Genomic DNA, 25,857 nt, shown 5'->3' with positions numbered 1-25,857 from the left:
TGACACATTCGATTACACAAACATGGGAGCTAGATGCTTCAAACCACAAGCAACATTACATGGCAAGGAATGGTCTAGAAGAGAAATACCTGGAACAACTAACAAACGATTAACTATCATAATTTACAAAGACTTCCTTTAAGGCAGCAGCCCTCGAAGTCTGTATGGTTCTTGAACCATGGGCACCAGCATCAGCTGGGAGCCCATTAGAAAGAGAGTCTTAACCTAGCCCCTCATTCAATGAATCACAAACTCTGGGGATGGGATCTGCCACTCTGTGTGTTGGATTTTCTGGGATTTGGGGGGAGTATTTATGCAACAGGGTCTTGTGCTCTATCACCCAGGCTGGAGTGCAATCACAGCTCACTGCAGCCTCAAACTCCTGGACTCAAGTGATTCTCCCACTGTGGGCAGCCTCTCGAGAAGCTGGGACTACAAGTGCACACAACACCTGGCTTTTTTTTTTTTTTTTTTGTAGTGCCAGGGTTGCCCAGGCTGGTCTCGAACTTCTCAGTTCAAGGTATCCTCCTGCCTCAGCCTTCCAAAGTGCTGGAATTCCAGGCATGAGCCACCGTGCCTGGATGCTCTCTGTGTTTTAACTCTGCAAGTGGTTCTAATACATGATGAAGTTTGAGAACCACTGTACAGCCATGTAAACGTTTACAGCAGCATTATTCATAATTGTCACAATAAAAAACAAGGAAACAACCCAAATGTTCAACAACTGGTGAATGGATACACAAACCATAGTGCATTCATACAGGATGGAATCCTACCCAGCAATAGAGAGGAATGAGTTAGTGACACGTGCAACAACATGAAGCCCCAAAACCATGATGCTGAGGGAAAGACGCCACGCAAAATAATGAGTACATACCATGTGATTTCAGTAATACAAATTGCTAGAAAATGCAATAGTCACAGACCGCCCACCAAAGGCTGCCTGGGGAAAGGGGTATAGGCAGGGGGAGAGACATTACAAAAAAGCACGAGTAAACTTTGGAGAGTGATGGAAATATTCTTTATTTTGATTGTGGTGCTGGTTTCACAAATATGGGTGTGTGTGTGTGTGTGTGTGTGTGTGTGTCTGTATGAAAAAACGAGCCAAGCACGGTGGCTCACACTGGTAATCCTAGCACTTTGGAAGGCCAAGGCAGGAGGATCACTTGAACCCAGGAGTCTGAGACCAGCCTGGGCAACATAGGGAACCCTCATCTCTACAAAAAATAAAAAAATCATCCAGGCGTGGTAGCATGTGCCTATAGTCCCAACTACTCAGGAGGCCGAGGCAGGAGGATTGCTTGAGCCCAGGAGATTGAGACCAGCCTGGGCAACATAGTGAGACCTTGTCTCTAAAAAATGTATGTAAATAAACAAAGAAATAAAAAAGAAAAAACAGATTAAAACTGCACACTTCATACAAGTCTAGCTTACTGTACTTCGATATACCTCAGTAAAGATACAAAAATAAGGAAAGCAGATGGTGTGAAACAAATATAATAGGAGTCCATTCGGATAAAGACCCAAGACTACCTATTAGCATATGGACAGCTGAAAGTGCTAGAAACACATCTATAATGCTGCACTCCAGACTGAATCCCCTGCCAGAGGGGAAGGAAGGGAGAACTCCACACTGCTTGGGTTCTTTGAAATTCACATAGATGCAGTATCACCTGGGTGGGGGTGGGAGGGATGCACTTAGGGGCCGGCAAAAAGACTTCAAAGAGACCCGCATAGGAGTTTGTTAAGAGCACAGATCAGGGCTTGTTGGAGGGTGGAAAGCAGAGCTCAGCAGGCTTCAGGGGGAGGGAGGAAAAAGCCCAACCAGGCGAGAAGATGGGAGGAGGGTCAGCTCTTGTTGCGGGGAGTTAGGTAAAGAAGGCAGGCAAATGTGGGCACTGGTTCTTCAGGGAACGGACACGGATGAACATGACCACCAGATCAAAGCCAAGGGGCACTCGCGGTTTCTCCATCTACACAGTCATTTCATTGTTCATTTGTAAATGAATACTTCTGAAGGGTTTGAAAGTCACTTTTTTCTTCTAAACTGAGCTCTGAAGTCTTGTTGGTCTTTTTGCTTCAGAAAAAAATCCCTACTTCCATGGAATGTATGAAAACTAAAAGATGCTTGTATTGCTTTCAAAGCCCCATGGGATTTTTATTCCTTCAACTTCATTGAGGATGTAAATACCTCATTTACAGCTACCACCAGGTGCAAAGCTTCTAAGGCAGGGTTTCTTAATTTCTGCAATGCTTTTGGGGCTGGATGACTCTCTTGAAAGAGGAAGGACCTTCCTCTGCACTGCAGGAGGCTATCCCTGGCCTCCACCCACTAGATGCCAAGAGTACACTTTCCTCATTTATAACAACCAAAACTGTTCCCTGGGAGCAAAACTGTAACCGCCTGAGGGGTTCTTCCTGCCGGCTGCATGAAGAACATGGCATTTTAGTAGAGAAAGAGTTTAACAGACACAAGGCCAGCCACACCACATGGGAGATGGAATAACTAAGGGAAAGGCAATAATTAAGGGAAATGAATAATTAAAAGAAAGGTAAGATGGGGGGTGGGTTAGCTCAGATCTCTTTCACTGTCATCATTCTCTCACTGATACAACTTTTGCAAAGGTGGTTTCAATCCTCCCTCTGGCTTTCATACATCTTATCTTAAGGTGCTGGCTATAGAGATAGAAAAAGGGTGACAATCACTCTGGCTTCTTCCTGCTGACAGGGGGCACAGTGGCAGGGGCTGGTCCCAGGGGAATAGGAGTGCACTCACCACTTTGCAGCTACCTGCATGTACTCACAGGTGTATGACAAAGATGTTAATGTTCTTACTCACAGTTCTAGTACAACACTTAAGTCAACAGTAGACTATAGGTTGTTAGAAAGAGAGACTGGGATAAACAGGAAAGAGTAAATTTAAATATATTGTCCCATATCTTTTTAGTCAGTGTCCAAGTCTTAAGACTAGATCAGTTAAACAGCTGTTTCCCGTATCAGGAGGTGGCACTGCAGATAGGCTAAGCCCCTGTAAGAGGCATTTCCATAGACACGGAAGAAAAACAAAGATTAACATTGGGCACAATGTATCCAGACGTTAGATTCAAAACATCTTTAGTTACAGAGGAGGAAGGTGGTAGCAATCTGACATGTTTTTCTCTTATAATAAGCTTCAGCTTGTAGGACCTCAGGAAAGAGGCAGTACAATTATTAAGGCCAAGTTAGAAATGAAAGAAAAATTTGAAAGCATTAGTTTGGGGACTTGTAGTCCAGAAAGAATTTGGGATTCAGTCCAAATGACAGAAAATAATAAAAATTCAAAAATAGTGAACAAGACTAGATTCTAACAACAGGTGTTCTATAGTTTTTTTCTGAAACGTAATTTATCTTTCCAGTCCCTATTTTTACTAAAGACAAATCACATTAGGACTAATTTATGTGCAAAAATAAGTTCTATTCTTACTATACTTGGCCCAAGTGTTTGCATAAAGTCAGCAGGAACAATCATTTGCCACATAGGCTCCTTTTTAAAATTAGCTTTGCTGCAACTTTATTCCTTAAGAAATCTCAGATTAGACTTCAAAGCATTTAGCCCAGCCACAGATTTATCTGTGCCTGCAACTACTTCTATTAATTGGGTGAATGCCTCACCTCAAGAGCTCAAGATAATTTGGGGTTCCCTGACCTGTCAGAAAGTGACATTCTTTACTCAGGAACCTGTCCAGGGACTGTGTAGACAAGGTATGAGGTCAGCTTACCCAAGGGGCTTTTATTGGCTCTGTAAGTCAACTTTGAGTCCTTAAAGCAATCTGAAAGTCTGCCATTCCAATCAAAGCTTTGGTAAAATAACCAGTGTCTCCAATTGTGTCCTGCTACAAAAGACAACAGATTTGTATTTAACAAATAACTATAACATCATACATTAAGTGTACTTGCAAACAGTTTTCAAATTCTAGAGAAATCAGGTAGAGAGAGAAATGTGCTTCAGATTTTGTTCACAAGAGCATACTTTATCCAATTGTTAAAAGCTATAAATAGCTCAAAAGAAAAAAAAGGTTTTCTGGACTCTGAAAAACAAAAGAATTAGCAGTGTTTCAAATGAAAAGCCATAAAAAGATTATTTTGGTCTTCCATTAGTTCAGTCCATGTAATTAACTCCTGTTCTGCTCGATATCCATGAACACATTAGCTCTTAATGGGAGCCTTGGAAGTTTTTCCTGTATTTTAAAGTCACAAACTCCAAAGTTATCAGAAAACTGTCACAGTCCTATAGCTGATTATAAAACCACCTTGAAAATAACCAAAGTAAAACAATTGTGCATGACAAAAGTTTCAGAACAGCCACAGTTAAGGTCTGGTCATCTCTGTGGCATACAATAATTTAACATAACAATCATAATTATTACTGATAACATATATCAAGACATATCAGAATTATAGGAAATCTTATACAATTCTGAAACACATACTAGCAACACATTCCTACAAATACAGTCCAAAGAAAGTCAAACACTACTGCATACCTGACAATGCTTACTGTTATAGTTTTAATACATCAAATAAGCCAAATATGTCTCTTTTGGACTTTAGAGTATTTAATAGCTGGAAGGTTAACCAGATTAAAAAGGGGGGGGGGGGGCTTAATTTAGATTTTGACTTTGGGAAGGTTTGTCAAATATCAAAGGTTTAAACACTTGATACTACAAAATAAAATCCCAGGTTACTAGAAGCCATTTATTTAGCCATAATAACTCAAGAATTTTTAAAAGGCAAAAATCTTCACTCACTGATAGAGGGGAAACTCAACTTTGCAAACAGGACAAAATAAAGACAGCATGAGGCTCCTCTCTCCTCGTTTTTCTGTCATTCATTCAAAAGTCAAAACAAAAAATATTCAACCTACAGAAAAATTAAATAATCCCCTTCGAATCTTAGCCAACTTGCTCATACCCACAGAACTTCCTTTACAAGATTAATCCTTTACAAACCTTTTCAACTTGCTTAAACTTTGTTTTGTCCCATCACTCTTTTAAGATGATCCTTAAAATCCTCTGAACCAGACAAAATTATATTCCCTTTTACAAAAACCGTATTCCCATGCCTTCTTACAGCCTCCCACAAGACACATTCTACTTTCCCGCCAGGTGCAGTGGCTCACGCCTATAATCCCAGCACTTTGCAAGGCCGAGGCAGGTGGATCACCTGAGGTCAGGAGTTTGAGACCAGCCTGACCAACATGGAGAAACCCCATCTCTACTAAAAATACAGAATTAGCTGGGAGTGGTGGCGCATGCCTGTAATCCCAGCTACGCGGGGGGAGGCTGAATCAGGAGAATCGCTTGAACCCGGGAGGCAGAGGTTGTGGTGAGCCCAGATCATACCACTGCACTCCAGCCTCAGCAACAAGAGCGAAACTCCATCTCAAACACACACACACACACACACACACACACACACGCACGCACACATTCTACTTTCCTTCTACACTTTGCATGTAAAACTCTTTCTCCAGTAGTCTCAAATATACATGTTACAATCTTAACTTTCAGCAACTGTTATTTTTGGTGAAAAACCTGGTAAACAAGCAATTTTAACCACGTATAAAACTGCAGAACCCATGATTCTTCCCAGCCTAGCCAGGGATGGCTACCTCCATGTGTCCCCAGGCCTTACCTAGAATCTAATGGCTGTAAGACAGACAAGTCAAACAATTATTAAAAGTCACAGAAGCAGTTTATGACCTTAAAACATCCAGCAAAGAGTATGTGACCTGCCTAATTTTAGACAAAATGTGTGAACTTTGAAGACATTTTTATTTTACTTTACAAATAATCTTTAAACTGTCTTTATTTTTGAAAGATCAGAGTCAAGTGATGTAAAGCCATTAAAGTTTCCATTTTCTGACAATGTTTAAGTGCTTATTTTTCTTTAAGCCAATTTTATTTCATTTCTGAGACAGAGTCTCACTCAGTTGCCCAGACTGGAGTGCAGTGGTATGATCTCAGCTCACTGCAACCTCCGCCTCTCAGGTTCAAGCGATTCTCTTGCCTCAGCCTCCTGAGTAGCTGGGATTACAGGCGCATACCACTACACTCGGCTAATTTTTGTATTTTTAGTACAGATGGGGTTTCACCATGTTGGTCAGGCTGGTCTCGAACTCCTGACCTCGCCTTGGCCTCCCAAAGTCCTGGGATTATAGGCATGAACCACCGCACCTGGCCTAAGTCAATTATTTAGAGCTGTTTTATATAAACACTACATAACAGAGACGAATACATGGACAGAAATGAAGAATCAAGACAGAAGTCCATTGACAGAAGCATTTAGAGGGAGAACAGGGGCTTTAAAACAGTATCTGTACATATATCAGCTTTAATTAAGTCGATTTCTAACTACAGAGCTCTGAAAAGAAAAATCATTTTAAGATCTCTTTTTACTGGATTTCAGCCAGGATATTTCTGGCTTTTGAACCTTTTACTAAAGGGAACTTCCTTTGTGAAATCGATAAGCCTTAACTAAGGGGATCGATTAACCATGAACGCAAGAGGTATCTCCAAAGAGCTGGTAAGCAATTTTTAAAAGATCTAGAATCTCCCCAAAGGTAGTTCGGCGAAAAGAAAATTTTAAAAACCTGAAAAGATATCTCAAAAGGCCAATCTTAGGTTCTACAACAGTGATGTTATCTGCAGGAGTAACTGGGAATTTGCGTATCTGACAATCTGGCAATGGTTCACGTCTTTGCCTTAGCAGGAATCAGGTTCCTCTCCTCCCCTATCCTGATGGCCTCCCATTAGCATTACAGTTTGGGGGCAAGTTTTGAGTTTGGGACAAGGCCTGTTATCATTTAAACTGCAGCCTAAAAGTCCTCCAAAGTTCACCTGGCCCAATAGCAGAGGAATATTACAGGAAAGGCGAGATGGTGAATGGGTTAGCTTAACTTACTGCTATAATTTTCTCACTGATAAAATTTTTGCAAAGGCGGTTTCAAAACTACCTTGGATTGAGGACCATAGAGCAGAGGTAGATCCTGGGAAAACATCCAGCTTCCCTCCAAGCCTGAGGCTCACAGGCTGGTGCTTTCAAGATGAAAGACAGGGGAAGCAGAAGGGAGTGTGTGCCCTGGGATCCTGTGCTCAGCTCTCCAGGGACTTAGGCCACCTTTCTACAGGTAGCTCTTTTTTCCCACCTTCTTTACTATCTCCCACTGTTCACACGCAAACAATGAGCTCCTCCTGTATGCCAGATTCCCAGCTAATTACTTCCTACAGGGTTTCACATTTAGAGCCTGCAACAAGTCCATGGTTATCCTGATTTTACAGATGAGGAAACTGAGGCACAATGACTGTTATACTACTATACTTGCCGTCTTTCCCCTTCCCCCACCTTCCTCTCCTGGGGAGGAAGCAGGGGAAGGCAAAGTCACTAAATCAGGTCTCACCATCCGGGAAGTTCAACGAAGCACAGAGATACTCATTCTTGGAAACACAACTCTAAAATATCCACAAAAGGGGAATCTATAGAGACAGGAAGGACATTTGTGGTGGCCCGTGGCTGGGAGGTGGGAGTAGAAATGGGTGACAATCAAGCAGGAGTGATATTATTGGGAATTGAAAATGTTCTAAAACTGGATCATGGTGATGTCTATACAACCCAGTAAATTTGCTAAAAATCACTGAATGATACACCTCAAAGAGGTGACTTCTATGGCATGTCATTTATACCTCAATAACAATGTTTAAGAAAACTGACTTAATTTTAAGGCAGACTCAAGAGTTCTAAGTTAAATGACGTATCACTGCAAGCTGACATCTTGGCAGGCCAAGGGCAGACATTTATGGCAAAGCCAAATGGAACAAAGTAACACAGAGCTTGCAAAGGGGATGAGTGCCCAACCTGAATACACAACGTATCTAAGTCAACTCCAGGAGATAGAGAAAGCCAAACACCAGCAACTGCCCAACCCAGTGGTGTGGACCCAAAGAACTTCCACTCCAATGAACATCTGGGCCACCAGAAACCCACACAGAAAAATATATTTGTCCAAATACAGAACATTGAATGGAAAAGCAAACAAAACAGGAAATTAGAGAAGGTTGAACATTTACTTTTAGATAGCAAATTACGAATCCAGCCCAAACTTCTCTCACAGCAAACGCCATGCAGAAAAATGGGATTAATGATCCCCGGGCTTGGTCCTCTGTTGTGCCAGACACATACTATAAAGGAAAGAAAATTCAAAAAGGACAACATCCTCTGTGTTTTTATTATGCTTAAAAATGAACTGGGAAATAATGGAAACATACAATATCTTGTTTCAACTAACTTTTCTAAAAACATGTCCAGGATATTCAAAAAATTACAAAACGTAACTAGAAACTATCTAACTACTGGGTGGATATGAACAGTACTGACTGAGATAAAAATGAAATGTTTCCATGAGCTAATCTTATTCTATATTTAGTCTGAGTACACTAATATAATTAACTAAGGTTATATAATTTTGCTAACTTCAAATTTTCAATTATAAAGCTTCACATACAATTATCTGAACTAAAATTGATTTGCTTTTTATTTTTGTAGAAAGATGAAAACGGCTAATTTTAATAATCCTATCTTCCTAATAAGAAGTTACTGCCTTCATTGATATAAATTATGTAGATGGTGCTTCAACAATGCTCTAAAGTTTGTTTTCATAGTCCCTTTCAAGGTTAGTTTACTCATGTCTAGTTTACTCCCATGTCCCAGGGGCTTTTACCATTTGGCCTTCCCATTCCCCTACATACCTCTGTGCCTCAAACTCCCAGAAACTAAACCTAGACAGCTGCCCCACAAAAGCACAGAAAGTGTGCACTTAGGAAATAAAGTCAACTCTGGTGCAGGCTTCAGAGGTCAGCCCACTTAGGGTCATTCTCTGAGATACACTTCTGAGATACTGTATAGGGTGATTTGGGTGGCAAATAAGCAAGTGAATAATTAAGAGTGCCATCACTCAACAACGAAAACAGGAGAGGATTCCAGTTCACAGCTGAAGCAATTCAGTGGTTTCTCACCGACCTGCTTCCAATATGAAATCAAGACCAGTTTAAGGCTCAAAGCATCTGGCTAAAAGCAAAATACATTCTGCCATCTCTTTCCTCTTACAGGGGTTGGGCCGTGGAGTCAGATAAGGTATATTCCCAAATATACTCTGCATTTGCTTTATAGTTCATTATAACTAAATTTCTTACTGGGGTCTAAATGCATTGGTCTCCGGAGAGTGGAGACAGGTGCATCAATCTAGACAGTAAAAAATTCGACTTCCTGTTTCTCCTCTCTTCACAGTGAGCGCCTTCTGAGTATTACTATAAAGAGAAGCAACAGGTTTTTTAAAAAGTGGACATAAATATTTCAGTTTATCAAAGGACAAATGGAGGTCTACATAGATTCTGATAAGCATTAATCATGGTCGGCATTAGGTATCCTGTTGGTACACAGAAATCTACAAGTACTGCTCCTGGCAAGCTTTTTAACGCACTGCACAAGTGTACGAGCATCATTTCATATAACAAAGTTATGTTGTGAATTCAGTATTCACAAAGGAGAAAACAGATGCAAACACCAAAAATTACACACAAAAACTAAAGCTGACATATCAATTCTCTCGAGTTAAACAAACTAAAAACTGGTCTGGAAACCCAGAACTACTTGAGGTTGGCATTTCATCTCATGAAAACCATCAGCCATTCTAAGCAAATGAGCTCAGCCAGAAGACCTTAAATTTAGAGATGATTCCTATTTCTCACCTCCACAGCCCACAATGTGGTCTGAGTTGTGAATATAATTTTTATGTTTATTCACTCTGTAAACACCAGTAGTGTAGCAGCAACTCAGGAAAAAAAAAAACAAAAAAAACTAATGAGGCCAGGCGTGGTGGCTCATGCCTGTAACTCCAGCACTTTGGGAGGCCAAGGCAGGCAGATCACTTGAGGTCAGGAGTTCGAAACCAGCATGGCCAACATGGTGAAACCCCATCTCTACTAAAAATACAAAAATTAGCCAGGCGTGGTGGTGGTGGGCACCTGTAATCCCAGCTACTTGGGATGCTGAGGCAGGAGAATTGCTTGAACCTGGGAGGCAGACGTTGCAGTGAGCCAAGATCGTACCACTGCACTCCAGCCTGGGCGACAGAGCCACACTCCATCTCAAAAAACAAAACAAAACAAAAAACTATGAGAAATGCAAAAACCAAAACACTTAATAACCATGATAGATGAAATATGTCTCAAAAACAAAGACAAAAACAGCCGGGCGCGGTGGCTCACGCCTGTAATCCCCAGCACTTTGGGAGGCCAAGGTGGGTGGATCACCTGAGGTCAGGAGTTCGAGACCAGCCTGGCCAACATGGCAAAACCCCGTCTCCACTAAAAATACAAAACTTAGCCAGGTGTAGTGGCAGGTGCCTGTAATCCCAGCAACTTGGGAGTCTGAGGCAGGAGAATCGCTTGAACCCAGGAGGCGGAGGTTGCAGTGAGCTGAGATCATGCCACTGCACTCTAGCCTGGGCGACAGAGTGAGACTCCGTCTCAAAAAAACAAACAAACAACCAGATTTAAAGATTTAAAGCACCCTAGGACTTTTATCACAACTCAATTCTGGTACAATCTCATGTTGATGTCTTTGAAATTCTTAACAATTTCTGCAGCAAAACGCCTAATTCTCCAGAGCCCTGAGGGCATCCGTCTGATGAAATCGGCTGATTTATAAACAGAATTCAGTGATTATTAAAACACTGCAGTCATAAAATGCTTAAAAAGCATAGCATTGTTCCAAGGTTTCCTCATGCACCTGCAAACAAGGTACTGTCATCTAGTTCCGAAACATGGGTATTTTTCCAGCTTTAAAAACAACACACAAAATACAATAATAGATCCAGTATGTGCATGGTTCCCCGTTATTGCATATTCTTTCTTCCCTAAGCCAAATCACTAATATCTGTACCTCTGGAGCAATGTCCAATCCTTAAGCTGGTGGATCTCAAAGTTACTTAATGCACATACATGTGTGTGCAAGCGCACACATACCTCAGTAGCTGAAGCCAGAGGAAACGGGAGTACAACTGTGTCCTGCCTGCATGCAGGGACGTTAGTATCACCCCCTCTTCCAGCCTTTGGGGACCTACATCATAAATGTTTTTTTCATCATATATCCTTTTCAGTAAAAAAGTTTTCAGAAGGCCGGGCGCGGTGGCTCAAGCCTGTAATCCCAGCACTTTGGGAGGCCGAGACGGGCGGATCACAAGGTCAGGAGATCGAGACCATCCTGGCTAACATGGTGAAACCCCGTCTCTACTAAAAATACAAAAAACTAGCCGGGCGAGGTGGTGGGCGCCTGTAGTCCCAGCTACTCGGGAGGCTGAGGCAGGAGAATGGCGTGAACCCGGGAGGCGGAGCTCACAGTGAGCTGAGATCCGGCCACTGCACTCCAGCCTGGGTGACAGAGCGAGACTCCGTCTCAAAAAAAAAAAAAAAAAAAAAAGTTTTCAGAAGGTGCTCCTAACTCATGTAATTTATTTATTAAATATATATAATACTCAAGTAACATGCATTTCATGGACAAGAAATATATTTTTTACAAGTATTAGTGATTTTTTTAATGGACATTTTCATAATTTCTTCCTGCATCCCAGTAAATCTTGCTGTGCACCTGCCAGAGGGCATGAAACTCACTAAGACCCTTTTGGGAATTAAAATCTGAAAAAAGTCATTTCTGTCCCCTGTCCCTCCCCCAAATTTAGAGACTACTGGCTTAAAGGAGTTACACTCAGTCCCATGAAATTAATCACAGCATCCTGTGACATGTAATATCCACAAGCATCTCTCCTTGTTCTCATCTGGTCTGCAATAATTTCTGTCATGTACTGGACAGGAAAGATCATTCATTCTTATTTTCATGAACTTCTGAACTGAGTGCATCTCAAAAGTTAGGCTTTCTGAAGTATCCTAAGACAGATCCTTGAAAATGGCTGAAGCTGACATAGAACTACCATGTCTTGAAAACGCAAGCTGATAGCCGGGCGAAGCGGCGGGCGCCTGTAGTCCCAGCTACTCGGGAGGCTGAGGCAGGAGAATGGCATGAACCTGGGAGGCGGAGCTTGCAGTGAGCCGAGATCGCGCCACTGCACTCCAGCCTGGGCGACTAAGCGAGACTCTGTCTCAAAAAAAAAAAAAAAAAAAAAAGAAAACGCAAGCTGAATCTGACATTTCCTTCATAATCAAATTGGGAATTAAACCAAACCCCCTTCAAAGGTGGGGGACAAAACGGTCCCAAGTGAGAAGCATTAGTTGGCTGCAACATTCCAGAGCTCAACGTTGAAAATACTGTTCCAATAAGCAAGCATCTTCTCTACCTTCATGCCTAAAGCTTCCCTTTCTCCTGAACCCAGCGCCTGTCATGCCCCATCTCAATCTCTCTGATCCCATCGGACAAGAACAAACCTAGACAAGAAAAGGAAACAGTATCCGACTTGCTCTGAACAGGGTCCTCCAGACTGTCCTGCTATTGTCAGAGTTGGCAATTGCTGTTTTCAAGTTTATAGTTTTGAATTCTTGAGTTTTTATCAATATGGAGCTGGCATTACAGTTGTGTAGGATTCAAATGCTTGATAAGATTCTGTTGAAAAAAGAACTGAAGGCAAGGACACAAGGTTATTCCATTCCCCAAATGAACCAAATGGCAGGGACGTCAATTTCCTATTCAGGGACACCAACTCCCTATGCTTTTGGGAAATACAACCTGAAACTGTGAAGCCACCTGGACTTTTATAGCAGCTGGGAATTACCTTTGCCTATTGGCACTACCGATTTTTACATGGCAGACTTTGGCGACAGTTCTCCACTCAACTTCATTTCTCATCTTTACATAGATGACAAGATAACAGGGATAAATGAAGGAGCACAAGCGTCCAGGTTGAGACAGAATTACCCACAGTGCACTAGACACTGAAATCATGACTCAGTCCTGCTGAATTTTCCTCCAGCTCTGAAAATGATTTTTTTTTTTTTTTTTTTTGAGGTGGTGTCTCCCTCTGTCGCCCAGGTTGGAGTGCAGTGGCACAATTTCGGCTCACTGGAAGCTCCACATCCCAGGTTCACGCCATTCTCCTGCCTCAGCCTCCCGAGTAGCTGGGACTATAGGCGCCCACCACCATGCCTGGCTAATTTTTTGTATTTTCAGTAGAGACGGGGTTTCACCATGTTAGCCAGGATGGTCTCCATCTCCTGACCTTGTGATCTGCCCTCCTCAGCCTCCCAAAGTGCTGGGATTACAGGCATGAGCCACCATGCCCAGCCTCTTAAAATGATTTTATGTGGTCTTGCCATATTAAAGTATATGTTGGCCAGGAACAGTAGCTCACAACCGTAATCGCAGCACTCTGGGAGGCCAATGCAGGAAGATTGTTTGAGTCCAGGTGCTCGAGACCCTCCTGGGCAACACAGCACGACTCTATCTCTAGAAAAAAACTGAAAATTTAAAAAAAAAAAGAGAGAAAGAAAGAAAGAAAAAAAAAGCTGGGCATGCTGACCTGTGCCTGTAGGCCCAGCTACTTGGGAGGCTAAGGCAGAAGCAACACTTCAGCCCAGAAAGCCGAGGCTGCAGTGAGCTATAATCAGGGCAACAGAGCAAGACCCCATCTCTAAAGATAAATAAATAAATAAAGTATCTGTTATTACTGATTTAAGAAATAAAATGGCATCGTGTACAATGAGCTTCTTTTTGTCCAAATTCCCATCTATCAGGAAATTCAGACAAGCAGAAATGCTTGCAGCACTGAACAATACTGCACGTTCACATGGACTCTAAAGCCTAACAACAGGCAGGTCCCTAATTGCAATGAGTCAAGCTTCCCTAAAGGGGACACATGCCCTTCTCTTCTTGCTCCGACATGATGGTGCTGGGGATGCCATTTCAACAGACCTGAAGGAAGGTTTCGGCATCTTGGAGAGCTGGCTGGGAAGGTTACCGGGCAGGAGAGAGCCTCACCTCCTCCCCACTCCCGTATTCTAGCCTGGGCAGGTGTTCAGAAAGGAAAGAGCCCTGTGCAGGCTATCTGGGGTCATAATCTCCGTTCCAGGCTCAAGGGAAACAAGCAGAGAAAACTCTCATGTTTTCTTTAGAGCATTCCGGCTACATCCACCACGATAGGAAAAATGACAAGAATTCAAGGCAGACACCCAGGTCAAGAATAAACACTGTGAGTTTTGCCGTGAGCGCTGTTTGTGCTTCTTTCACAGGATCTCCTGGGACTGGAGAACTGCCACTCTCCTGGGAATCACTCAGAGGCGCCCAGTAGCACCCAGCGCCCTCTGACTCGCTGTGGGTTTCTAAACTAAAATGCGCAACTAACTTATCCATGTTTACCAAAATACTGCTTATTTTAATCATGGGAAAACTGATACTCTAGGCACGGGTCATAAACAACTGTCACTTTATCCCAATGTTTAGTTAACATAAAACCATCATCCTTAACCAGTGTGAAAAAAACATGGCCTCCCAGACCTTGAAGCAGGGTCCATCTTCCAAACCAAATCTTCACACCTGGGAGGGAGGAGAAGGCTTGAGGCCACTCATCCAGCCCTTTAACTCTACACGGTAGAACATGCACAGGTTCTGTGACTTCGCACAAGCAGGCAGACCACCTCAGGCAGGACAAAAGTCACCAAAATGCCAGGACAAGGATTATATTAGAAAACACGCCACTTCATGAGGTCACAGAAAGCGACATTATGGCCCAAAGTAAAATACAGGTTAGCAGCTCCATAGAACCACAGACGTAGGAATTCATTTTTTTATTTCTATAACAAATGCAAAAACAACTTGATATTTTTAGCCTATTTTATATTTACGTGATTAACCCATTGGGAAAACGGCAAAGGTTCTTAATGAACACGTATCCTGTTTTTAAACTAAAGCCATGACTATAACCTTCCGATACATTTTACATATGAAGTACCTTTTGGTAGGAATGTGCAATAAAGGTGAGGGTAACATCCTCTAAAAGGACATCAGAGTCCAGGCGTGGTTGCTCACACCTGTAATTCCAGCACTTTGGGAGGCTGAGGCAGCTGGATCATCTGAGGTCAGGAGTTCAAGACCAGCCTGACCAACATGGTGAAACCCCACCTCTACTAAAAACACAAAATTAGCCGGGAGTGGTGGTGCATGCCTGTAATCCCAGGTATTTGGGAGGCTGAGGCAGGAGAATTGCTTGATCCTGGGAAGTGGAAGTTGCAGTGAGCAGAGATCATGCCACTGCACTCCAGCCTAGGCAACAAGAACAAAACTCCATCTCAAAATAACAAAAACAAAAACACGACATTAGAAAATGTCCCATCTAAACCAATGAGGCAGTAAGAACTAACTGGCATAGAATAAAGAGCAAACAGCCCGAGCGCGTTGGCTTACGCCTGTAATCCCAGCCCTTTGGGAGGTTGAGCAGGTGGGTCACCTGACGTCAGGAGTTCAAGACCAGCCTGACCAACGTGGTGAAACCCCGTTTCTACTAAAAATACAAAAAAATTAGCTGGGCGTGGTAGCACATGCCTCTAATCCCAGCTTCTCCGGAGGCTGAGGAGGAGAATTGCTTGAGCTTGTGCACCGAGATCGCGCCACTGGACTCCACCCTGGACGACATAATGAGACTCCGTCTCAAAATAAAAAAAAAAAGAAAAGAAAAAAGAGCATATAACTAAAAGAGTATAATTGGATTGTTTGTAACGCAAAGAATAAGTGCTTGAGGGAATGGATACCCCCATTCTCCATGATGTGATTAGACATTGCGCGACTGTATCAAAATAGCTAATGTACCCCATAAATATATACACCTACATATCCAGAAAAATTTAAAAATTTAAAAAGGAGCAAGGCTTTAGCTGCCTCAACAACACACCTGATTTTTTTCCACTGTGGTTTCTTAGATTAAGGCGCAAAGCTGTTCTTTTCCTTGCTTGTGATAACATCTACAGTGCAAAATGTGCTGTTCTAAGAAAAGCAGGTTGGCCAAAGCATACAAAGGCATGAAGTTCGTGTGTCATGAGAGAGAGGAGGCAAAGGTGGTGCTGGAAGAGCGGATGGATTCACCTAAGGCATTCCACCATGTGTTACATTCAGATGGGATCCCCAAGACTTCCAGAGCACAGCAGATGGGCAGGTGCCCCAGATTCGGGGATGGGGGGGTGACTGTGGAGGAACTGTGGGAGACAGAGCCATGAACATCTCTGGGCTGAGGAGATTGTTCTCTCTCTTGATTATGATGGTGGTCACACGAAACTATGCGTGTGTCAAGACTCGTAATACACCCAAAAAGCCAAATTTAGTATATGGTAATTTAAATAATAAAATTATATAGATACAGCCCTAAAATGTAAGAGGGAAAAGATAAGGGAAAAAAGCAAGCAAACTACTAGACACCATCGTGACTGATGGTGATACCTTTCTAGACCCAATTCCCAACTTCAGAAAACAGGAAACTATAAGCATGTTAGGCTAGCTGGGCATGGTGGCTCATGCCTGTAAGCCCAGCACTTTGGGAGGCCAAGGAGGGAGGATCACCTGAGATCAGAAGTTCAAGCCCAGCCTGGCCAACATGGTGAAACCCCACCCCTACTAAAAATAAAAAAATCAGCCGGGTATGCTGGGGAGTCCCTGTAATCCCAGCTACTCAGGAGGCCAAGGCAGGAGAATCGCTTGAACCCGGGGGGTGGAATGAGCCGAGATCACACCACTGCACTCCAGCCTGGACTGTGAGAGAGACTTCGTCTCAAAAAAACACCAAACAAACAAACAAACAAAAAAGGCATGTTAGGCTCCAAGCATTATAATAATTCTATGTCCTTCGACTGAGTAAAGTGGCTCACACCTGTAATCGCAACACTTGGGGAGCCCTTTTCCTACTGACACTTGGAAGAGGGCCTCCACGAGGAAAACGCAGGTCCACACCCAGCTGGCTCAACCTGCTTGCTAATTTAACAGTTGCAGGAAGGGAAATGTCTCCAGACATTAGCAAATGCCCCCTTCAAAAGTGGGGGACAAAATTGTCCCAAGTGAGAAGCATTAGTTGGCTGCAACATTCCAGAGCTCAACGTTGAAAATACTGTTCCAATAAGCAAGCATCTTCTCTACCTTCATGTCTAAAGCTTCCCTTTCTCCTGAACCCAGCGCCTGTCATGCCCCATCTCAATCTCTCTGATCCCATCGGACAAGAACAAACCTACATAAGAAAAGGAAACAGTACCCGACTTCCTCTGAAAACTCAACATATTCTCTCTTCCATCTTAACTTTAAATTTGTTCAAATTCCATTTGCAACGGTTTCCAATTCACTTCTGCAACCTTCAGGCATGCAGTGGATTCTCCGTAAATATTGGATGGCAATAGCTGTGTGGGAGGGGGCCAGCTTGGGAGGCGCATCCATCTGAAGTCAGGCTCCCGCTGGCCAGGCAGGCAGCAGCGTGGCGGACTGCCTTTCTCCCCTGGAGATCTGAAACGCCTCTCCTCAGCCTAGGCTCTCTTTGCCCTTTAGAAACCTGTGGACTTCTTCAGCCCCTTCCCACATCCATCTTTTCTTTTGGTTCTGGTGGGTTTCATGTTTGCCAGTCTGGCCAGCATGGTACATGTGTTCCAACCCCACAGAAAGTGAGGGCAGGAGTGGAGAGGGCAAGACCGGAGGGAAAAACTCGAGTCCAGTCTCCGGCTCACTAAAAATAGTTAAGGGGGAAAAAAGTTTATCTTTCCAACTCAAAAAAAAAAAAAAAAGTGTTTACAGTATGCCTTTAATGTTGCTTCCTGGTTGAAACTGATTTTTCAATGCATGCGGCAGTGAAAGATTAACAACTTCTCGGATGTAACATACTAGGTTTTTCTGTTTTTCCTAAGGGAGGAAAAAAAGGCAAATCCAAGGCATCAGGAAAGCAGTGCGAGGATGGTCCTGCCTTGCCGGGCAGAGAAGCTGTGATGATCAGCTAAGCCAGGAGGCCCACAGGGCACTTGCTGCGGGGCAGAGCACGGGAATTTGGACGCCCTGCAGAAAACTGGGAGGGGGCCAGGCCCAGGTTCTAACGTAGGTGTTCTCCTATCCAGCAGGAGTATATCGGAATATCTGAATTCCTGACACTTGGGACCTGCTGGAGATGGCCTCCCTGTGCAGGGACCATTTTCCCGCCTCTGTTCCTCACCTTAAAAGGTGAAAAAAAAATATTCTAACTAAGATGATGTTGTACAGAACCAGTGGTACTGATATAATTGATGGGAAAACTCCAGAAATTGAAACATTCACTTTTAAGTATGTCTACAATAAAGTTATTATTTTTGCAAACTGTCTCCTCCTTAAAACCACTGGCAGAGAGAAGTTCTCTGAGCCCAGTAAAGGGGCAAAATGCCTGGGTGGGGGAGCGAGGGTGGCAGCACTACACCACAAATCTCCATTTTTGCCCTACAGGTGTGTGTTCTATTAAGGGCTGGAATCGCCTTAAGGGCCGGTGATCCAGCGGTGAAAAACTCTTGTTGTTTGTATTAGTTACCCAGCTTGGTGGCTTTCCACAAGAATCTGCAGCACATTTGAGACATGACTACCCTTTAAAATAAACGCGTCATACTGAACATTCTTCTGTATTTTATTTTTCCTAATCACATCTTTTCTAGGAAAGACTTGTAAACTTTTCAGAAAATCCTCAAGTGCCACTTCCGACACCAAAGCCACTGCCTGGGACCTTAGCAGGGAGGTTGCCGTCCTTCCCCCTCGCCTTCCAGGTGAAACCAGGGGCTCGGCAAATGTGTCAGGAGAGGAAAACATCCAGAAGGCAGGTCAAGTCACACATGACAATGCAAAGCAGAAACAGTCGCAAATACAATAGAGGATAGGTTTTTGTTTCTTTTTAGGTTTTGCTCCAGAACATCACTGACTGGAAAATAAACGTCAGTCCCTACCTTTGTGGAACGTCCAACGCAGCTGGCTGGGGGAACACGAGGCCTTGCAGGGAGCGAGTCCCGGCCCCGGTCTGACTGAGCACAGGCGACGCACGTGAGGTCCAGGCCCTATCCCAGCGCAGGCGGGCCTCCAGCGACCCACAGTTGTCACATATCCGGCCAGCGCTGATTCCCGAAGGCGCACTCCCCATACCCCACTCCGAGCACCGGTCCCATCCTTAGGGAAGGTCCTCCTGGGTAGCAAGGCCGGGGCCCAGGATCTGCGAGACCCACCCCACCCGCCCCGCCAGAGCCCAGGAGCAGCAACAGGTCTGCGCTCTCTCCCGGCGGCGCTCTGCAGACCCTCGACCGGCCAGGGGTGTCCCCAGCCCAGCTGTGCGCTCGGGCCAGGGAGATGGGCGGAGGACTGGGGCTCCTGACTTCCTTGACAGTTTCTGCGCCTCAGAAACTGAGCAGACGCGGGGCCCGCGCCACCTCGCCCGCCGCTTGCCTCACTTCGTAAGGCTGCGCTTCCACCCAGGTCCGGGCGGGCCGGCCCGCTTCCCGGGGATGAATGGGGCTCCTCTCCCCAACAGCGGGGAAATCCCGCCACCGCCCTCCACCCCAGTCCCCCGAGCCCGCGGTGGCGCAGGTTTGCCCAGCAAGCCCCAAGATCGGCAGACAAAGGGGCACCAGAGGAAAAGCCGAGCTCTTCCATAAACTTACCGGCCACCTACCCCTCCCCAAAACAAAGGAGCCCCCCGCCGACCTCCGTCTCTCCCCCCAAGGCGCGCCGGCACTTTGGGGAGCGGCCACCTCGGGGTATTGTTCAGCCTCCTGGGAGCGCGCCGCACCCCAGTCCGAGCGCCGCGGGGACAGTTGGCGACCTGCGCCTCCTGTAGTTCCAGGGGCGGGTGGAGCGTCCGGGCGCCCCGAGTCGCCGGCCAGACCCTGGAGGGTCAGCGCGGGAACCGCCTCCCCGCAGAAGTTTGCTGACCCCGCGCCCGGCCCGCCGAGCCCCGCGCACTCACCTCGCCGCGAACAGCGCAACTTGTGGCGGCGCCGCGCGCCCGGCCGCGCTCCGAACCTCCCTCCGGCCGGCAGCCTCCAAGCCCCGGCCGTGCGGCGGCCGAAGAGGGCCCGGCGCCCCGGAGCAGCCGCGCGCCGCCCCCGGGCCGCCCCCGCCCCGCCGCCGCCGAGTCCCGGAGAGGGCGCGGGCGCTGGAAAGTTTCGGTGGCGAATGGCGGCCGGAGGGCGCTGCGGCGGCGGCGCGGCGGGGGCGCTGGCGACTCCTCGCTCCCGAGCGCGGAGTGGGGGCGCTGAGCCGGGCGCGGCGGCGGAGGCGGCGGCGGCGGGAGAGGGCGGAACAGCGGGAGGGACTGGCACGGGCAGTGACCTCCGCGGGGAGCGGTCGCGAGCGCGCGGACCCCAACCGGGAGGACCGCCAGGGGTCCGCCCCCTCCGCCAGCCCCTCCCTCACGGCCGTGGGAGGGCACCCGGCGTCCCACCCGGCCCCGCCCCTGAGCCCCGGGGGAGCCGCGTCCCGAACCAGCCCCTCCCCCACGAGGGTAGGGACTCCGGCCCTGCCCCTCCCCCGCGGCTCCTAGAGGGGACCCGCGTCCCAACCCAGCCCCTGCCCCACAGTCGGGGGACCAGCGTCCCTACCAAGCCCGCCCCGCTCCCCAACGCCTAGGGTGGGTGAGGGGAACCCAAGCCTTTCCCGAGTTGCTCTGGTCCCGGTCCCTTCCCCGTGGCCTCCGTGGGACTGAGAGGACCCCAGGGCTACCCCCATCACATCCCAAACCCAGCCTTTCCACGACTGCCTCGAGGGGACGGGAACCTCGGCCACCCCCTCTGTTTCTGGGGGGCAGGGGAACCTCGGTCCCTGCTAAAGTGTTACCCTCCCCCACCCCAATAAGGAAGCCACCCAGCTGCCCCAAGAGAACCCCCTGCCACCTGCCCGATGGTGAATCTCCCTCAAAATAAGCGTCTTAGAAGACACCCCAGTAGTCTTTACCCCACCTCAAAAAGTGGGGGCTCCGGCGGAGCCTCGACCTTTGCAAAACATCTCCCAGGAAGAGCCAGAAACGCTTAGGGACAAACTCAGACACACAAGCATAGGCGCCAGGAGCTCAGGTGTGGGGGCTGAGGAGGTTAGGGGGACCTGGGCCCTCGGGCCTCAGCACTCCCACCCCAACCCCCAGGCTTCAGCCCTCTGGCCCTTGCAAAGTGCTTAATGTTGCAATGGCTTACACGGCCTGGCCCCGGTGCACTTAAGTCCCCAGCGCTCCTTCCTCCCCTCCACGTAGGCTACTCCCCACCACTCGCGGCCTTAATTCAGTTAAACAGATCTCCACTCCCCCTCCCCAGCACCTCTGGGGTCAGCCTTGTTGAATATTTTTCAAATATTCTTGCCCCTTCCTTTACTATATAATGAGCTTCGTGCTAAGAGTCCGGTGCACTCAGCAATCTAAACTATAACCTCACTTGCTCTTCCTCGAACACTAGACCATTTGTTGTTCTGGTTGTGGGGGGAGGGGGACCCGAGGTGAGGTTTTTGTTTTTGTTTTTGTTTTTCTGAGACGGAGTCTCGCTCAGTTGCCCAAGCTGGGGTGCTGTGGCACGATATCGACTCACTGCAACCTCCACCTACCTCCCTGGTTCAAGCAATTCCCCTGCCTCAGCCTCCCGAGTAGCTGGGATTACAGGCGCACGCCACCACGCCCAGCTAATTTTTTTGTATTTTTAGTAGTTTTAGGTTCACCATATTGGCCAGACTGGTCTCGAACTCCTGACCTCAGGCAATCCGCCGGCCTCGGCCTCCCAAAGTGCTGGGATTACAGGCGTGAGCCACCGCGCCCGGCCGGAGGTGAGTTTTTAAGAGGCCGGTCCTCCATCAAAAAGGCGGACCTCAAAATTACCCTGCAAAATATTGCCGTAAAACGTCAATGATGCAAAACGACTGTTGCTACACCATCATTAGAGGACATCAATAAAAAAATACACACTTACACAGTCTCCATAATTGTGAATCAGCAGAATAGATTGTGTCTTATTACGTATCAGTTGCCATTCAAGGCCCCCCAGAAGGACTTGGTGGGGCCTTCCCTTGAGCCTGCCCTTCGTTGCTCCCGGGCTCCCTGGGCTTGTGCAGACTGATGCTGAGTATTACATGCAATCGAAAAACGAAGGGTGCAATAGAAAACCCGAGCGAACGAGCTCATGATGCAACCCTGCCCTGGCTACACGTGCTTCCCTTCCCCCACCGCCTGCTGGTGGGAGCGCTGCGTTTTTTCCGCCTGTAGGGTCACATTGTGGTTGATTGATTCTCCTTTCGCCTTGCTCAGTCATTCAGATTTGGAAAGTAAATAACAAGTTGACATCATTACAGCTCTGGGCTTTACGCGGACGCAGCCCTCGGCTACCGCACACTCTGGAGTAGCTGCGCAGCCAACCGGCCTCCTAGCTTGCCAGACCTGCTTGTGGTTAGCAACTGGAAATTCCAAACTAGACTTGGTTAAAAGGCCTCTTTGTGTGTTTTGATCACTTGGCAGATGCCAATCTTTTAAAGTATGGGAAAGTGGTGGAAATCATCACTCTCAAACTGGAGCACTGTGTGGCCAGGATTTATAGCTGATCTCCTGTAACTGACAAAGCAAAAGAGCTCAGAATTCATCTTGACTGGTTGGTAATAGCCCAATAATCCCACCGGCCTTATTACCCGTAAAGAGTCAATATCTTTTATCATAGATTCACAGGGCCCCAAAGGACACTGTAAGACCTAAGACAGGAAGAGAGACCGCCTACATTTATCATGAACTCACCAAAATTCCTCTTTTTGAAATGCTAGATGGGCTGTAGGTAGGTGATAATTAGACTGTGTTATTTAATCTGTTTCAACGATTTTTCAAATGTGCAGTCCTATAAGGTGGGAGAAAACGAGGAAATAAAGTAGAGCCGGAAGGAGCTAGTGTATTCTGAGAAAGCTGAAGGATAACAGGGCGAGGGGTCCACAATGATGTACACAGATACCCACTGCACTAGCCATGTGCGTGTGTGCGTGTGTGTGTTTGTGTTGCAAACACTTATTTTCAGTTATTGAGTGGAGGGAGGGGAAAACAAGAATCTGCTTGCAACAAATACCACCAGCATTCCCCATATACAGTACCCAAAATTTTAACTAAAAGGCAGTAGGAATTCACACAAATATACTCAACTAATCTTTCACAAAGGAGCAAAGGCAATTCATCCTTTTTAACAAGTGGTGCTGGAACAACTGGACACCCATATGCAAAAAAAAAAAAAAAAAAATTCTAGACATAGGCTTTATCTCTTTTACAAAAATTAACTTAAAATAGAACATACTCCCTAACATAAAAGGTAAAACTATAAAAACTCTTAGAAGAAAACATAGGAGAAAATCTAGATGACCTTGGGTTTGGCAATGACTGTGTAGCTAGAACACCAAAAGCATGATGCATAAAAGAAAAAAAACAGTAAGTTGGGCATCACTAAAATTTGAAAAGTCTACAAAAGACACTGTTAAGAGAATGAGAAGACAAGTCACAGAATGGGAGAAAATATTTGCAAATTCCATATCTGATTAAGGATTGTATTTAAAATATGCAGGCCAGCTTAGTGGCTCACACCTGTAAAACTCTGCTTGAGGCCAAGAGTTGGAGGCTGTTGTGAGCTATGATCTCACCACTGCACTCCAGCCTGGGCAACAGAGAAGAACTTGTCTCTAATTTTTTCAAGTGTGTGTGTGTGTGTGTGTGTGTGTATATGTGTGTATGTGTGTGTACATATATATGTACATATGTGTGTGTGTGTGTGTGTATATATATAATTCTTAAAACTCCACGATGAGAAAATAAACAACTGAATCAAAGAGCAAACAATCAGAAAAAAATCTCATCAAAGAGATATACAGATGGCAAATAAGCATACGAAAAGATGCTGAACATCATATATCATTAGGGAATTGCAAATTAAAATAACAATGAGCTACTACTACATACATTAGAATGGCTAAAATTCAGAAAACTGACAATCCCAGATGCTGACAGGATACAGAACAACAGGAACTCTCATTTCTTGCTATTGGGAATACACAATTGTACAGCTACTTCAGAAGACAGTTCAGCAATTTCCTACAAAGCCAAACATAGTCTTACCGTACGGTCAGCAGTTGTGCCCCTAGGTATTTACCCAACTAAGTTGAAAACTTACATCCTCCAAAAACCTGCATGCAGAGGTTTATGGCACCTTTACTCATAATCACCAAACACTGGAAGCGACCAAAGTATCCTTCAATAGGCGAATGGACAAACAAACTGTGGCTCACCCACATAGTGGAATATTACTCAGCACTACAAAGAAATGGCCTATCAAACCCCCAAAACATACAAGGGAACCTTAAATGCCTATTGCTAAGTGAAAGAAGCCAGTCTGAAAAGGCCATATACTGTATGATTCCAACCATATGACATTCTGGAAAAGGCGAAACAGGTAAGACGATAATAAGATCAGTGGTTGCCAGGGGTTCAAGGAGGAGGAAGGGATGAATGGGTGGAACACAGTGGATTTTTACAGTGGTGAAACTACTCTGCGTAATACTGTGATGGTGGATACACGTTATTATACATATAAGTGTGTGTGTATATATACATTGGTCAAAATTCACAGAATGTACAACACAAAGAGGAAACCCTCGTAACTATGGACTTTAATTAATAATAATGGATCAACACTGGCTCCTTAGTCACTACAAATGTACCACACTAACTTAAGATGTTAATAACACTGGAAGCTGGGGAAAGAAACACTGTAAGTCTGCACTATCAGCTCAGTTGTTCTGCAAATCTAAAGTTCTTCTAAAAAAAATAGTCTATTGGCCGGGCGCGGTGGCTCAAGCCTGTAATCCCAGCACTTTGGGAGGCCGAGATGGGCGGATCACGAGGTCAGGAGATCGAGACCATCCTGGCTAACACGGTGAAACCCCGTCTCTACTAAGAAATACAAAAAAAAAAAGCCGGGCGAGGTGGCAGCGCCTGTAGTCCCAGCTACTCGGGAGGCTGAGGCCGGAGAATGGCGTGAACCCGGGAGGCGGAGCTTGCAGTGAGCTGAGATCCGGCCACTGCACTCCAGCCTGGGCGACAGCGCGAGACTCCGTCTCAAAAAAAAAAAAAAAATAGTCTATTAATAATTTTTTTGAAAAAAGAAACACAGGCCAAATGCTGTGGCTCACACCTGTAATCCTAGCATTTTAGAAGGCTGAGGCAGGAGAATCACTTGAGCCCAGGAGTTCAAGACCAGCTTGGGCAACATAGTGAGACCCCATCTCTCCAAAAAAAAAAAAAATTAGCTGGATATGGTGATCTGAGCCTGTAGTCCCAGCTACTTACTTGGGAGGCTGAGGCAGGAGGATCAGTTGAGCCCAGGAGTTCAAGGCTGCAGTGAGCTATAACTGTGCCACTGCACTCCAGCCTAGGTGACAGAGCAAGACTCTGTCTCTTAAAAAATAATAATAATAATAAATAAAAAATAAAAACAAACAAAAAGGAAAGAAAGAAAAAGAAAGAAAAGAAAAGAAAAGGGCAAAAGAAAAAAAGGCGGGAGAGATATTAAACTTCTCATGACCTACTGCCTGGTTTTCACCGACTCTAGTGTCTAACCTCCCCCAGGCCCATCTAATTTTCAAAGACTCTTGACACATGGGCCAATACCTTCCATGACTGGCGCAGTCAGAAATCCCTGATCTTCCAAGGATTGACCCAAATTCCTGGGATCCACTTGCCTCACTGTTAAATTACAATCTTCATGCCTGTCCCTTTCCTACTCTTTTTTTTTTTTTTTTTTTTGAGACGGAGTCTTGCTCTGTGGCCCAGGCTGGAGTGAGTGCAATGGCACAATCTCA

At 45.6% G+C, this 25,857-nt stretch overlaps 1 protein-coding gene across 4 annotated transcripts in view; it reads right to left on the bottom strand.

Annotated features, from left to right (window-relative positions):
• Positions 1 to 22,344, bottom strand: part of TBL1X (transducin beta like 1 X-linked) — a 258,701-nt gene extending 236,357 nt beyond the window's left edge. For 2 of the 4 annotated variants that reach the window (XM_025371824.1, XM_025371823.1), the window contains exon 1: positions 21,951 to 22,117. The gene's annotated coding sequence lies outside the window, so the exon portion shown is untranslated. Of the gene's footprint in view, positions 1 to 19,969; positions 20,419 to 21,950 lie in introns of those variants that run through there. The other 2 variants (XM_025371822.1, XM_025371821.1) reach the window with 2 other exon arrangements.
• Between the last annotated feature and the right edge of the window lie 3,513 nt (positions 22,345 to 25,857).

Source organism: Theropithecus gelada, chromosome X (assembly GCF_003255815.1).
Source record: "Theropithecus gelada isolate Dixy chromosome X, Tgel_1.0, whole genome shotgun sequence".
NCBI classification, from domain to species: Eukaryota; Metazoa; Chordata; class Mammalia; order Primates; family Cercopithecidae; genus Theropithecus; species Theropithecus gelada.
This window is presented reverse-complemented; position numbering and strand designations above follow the sequence as displayed.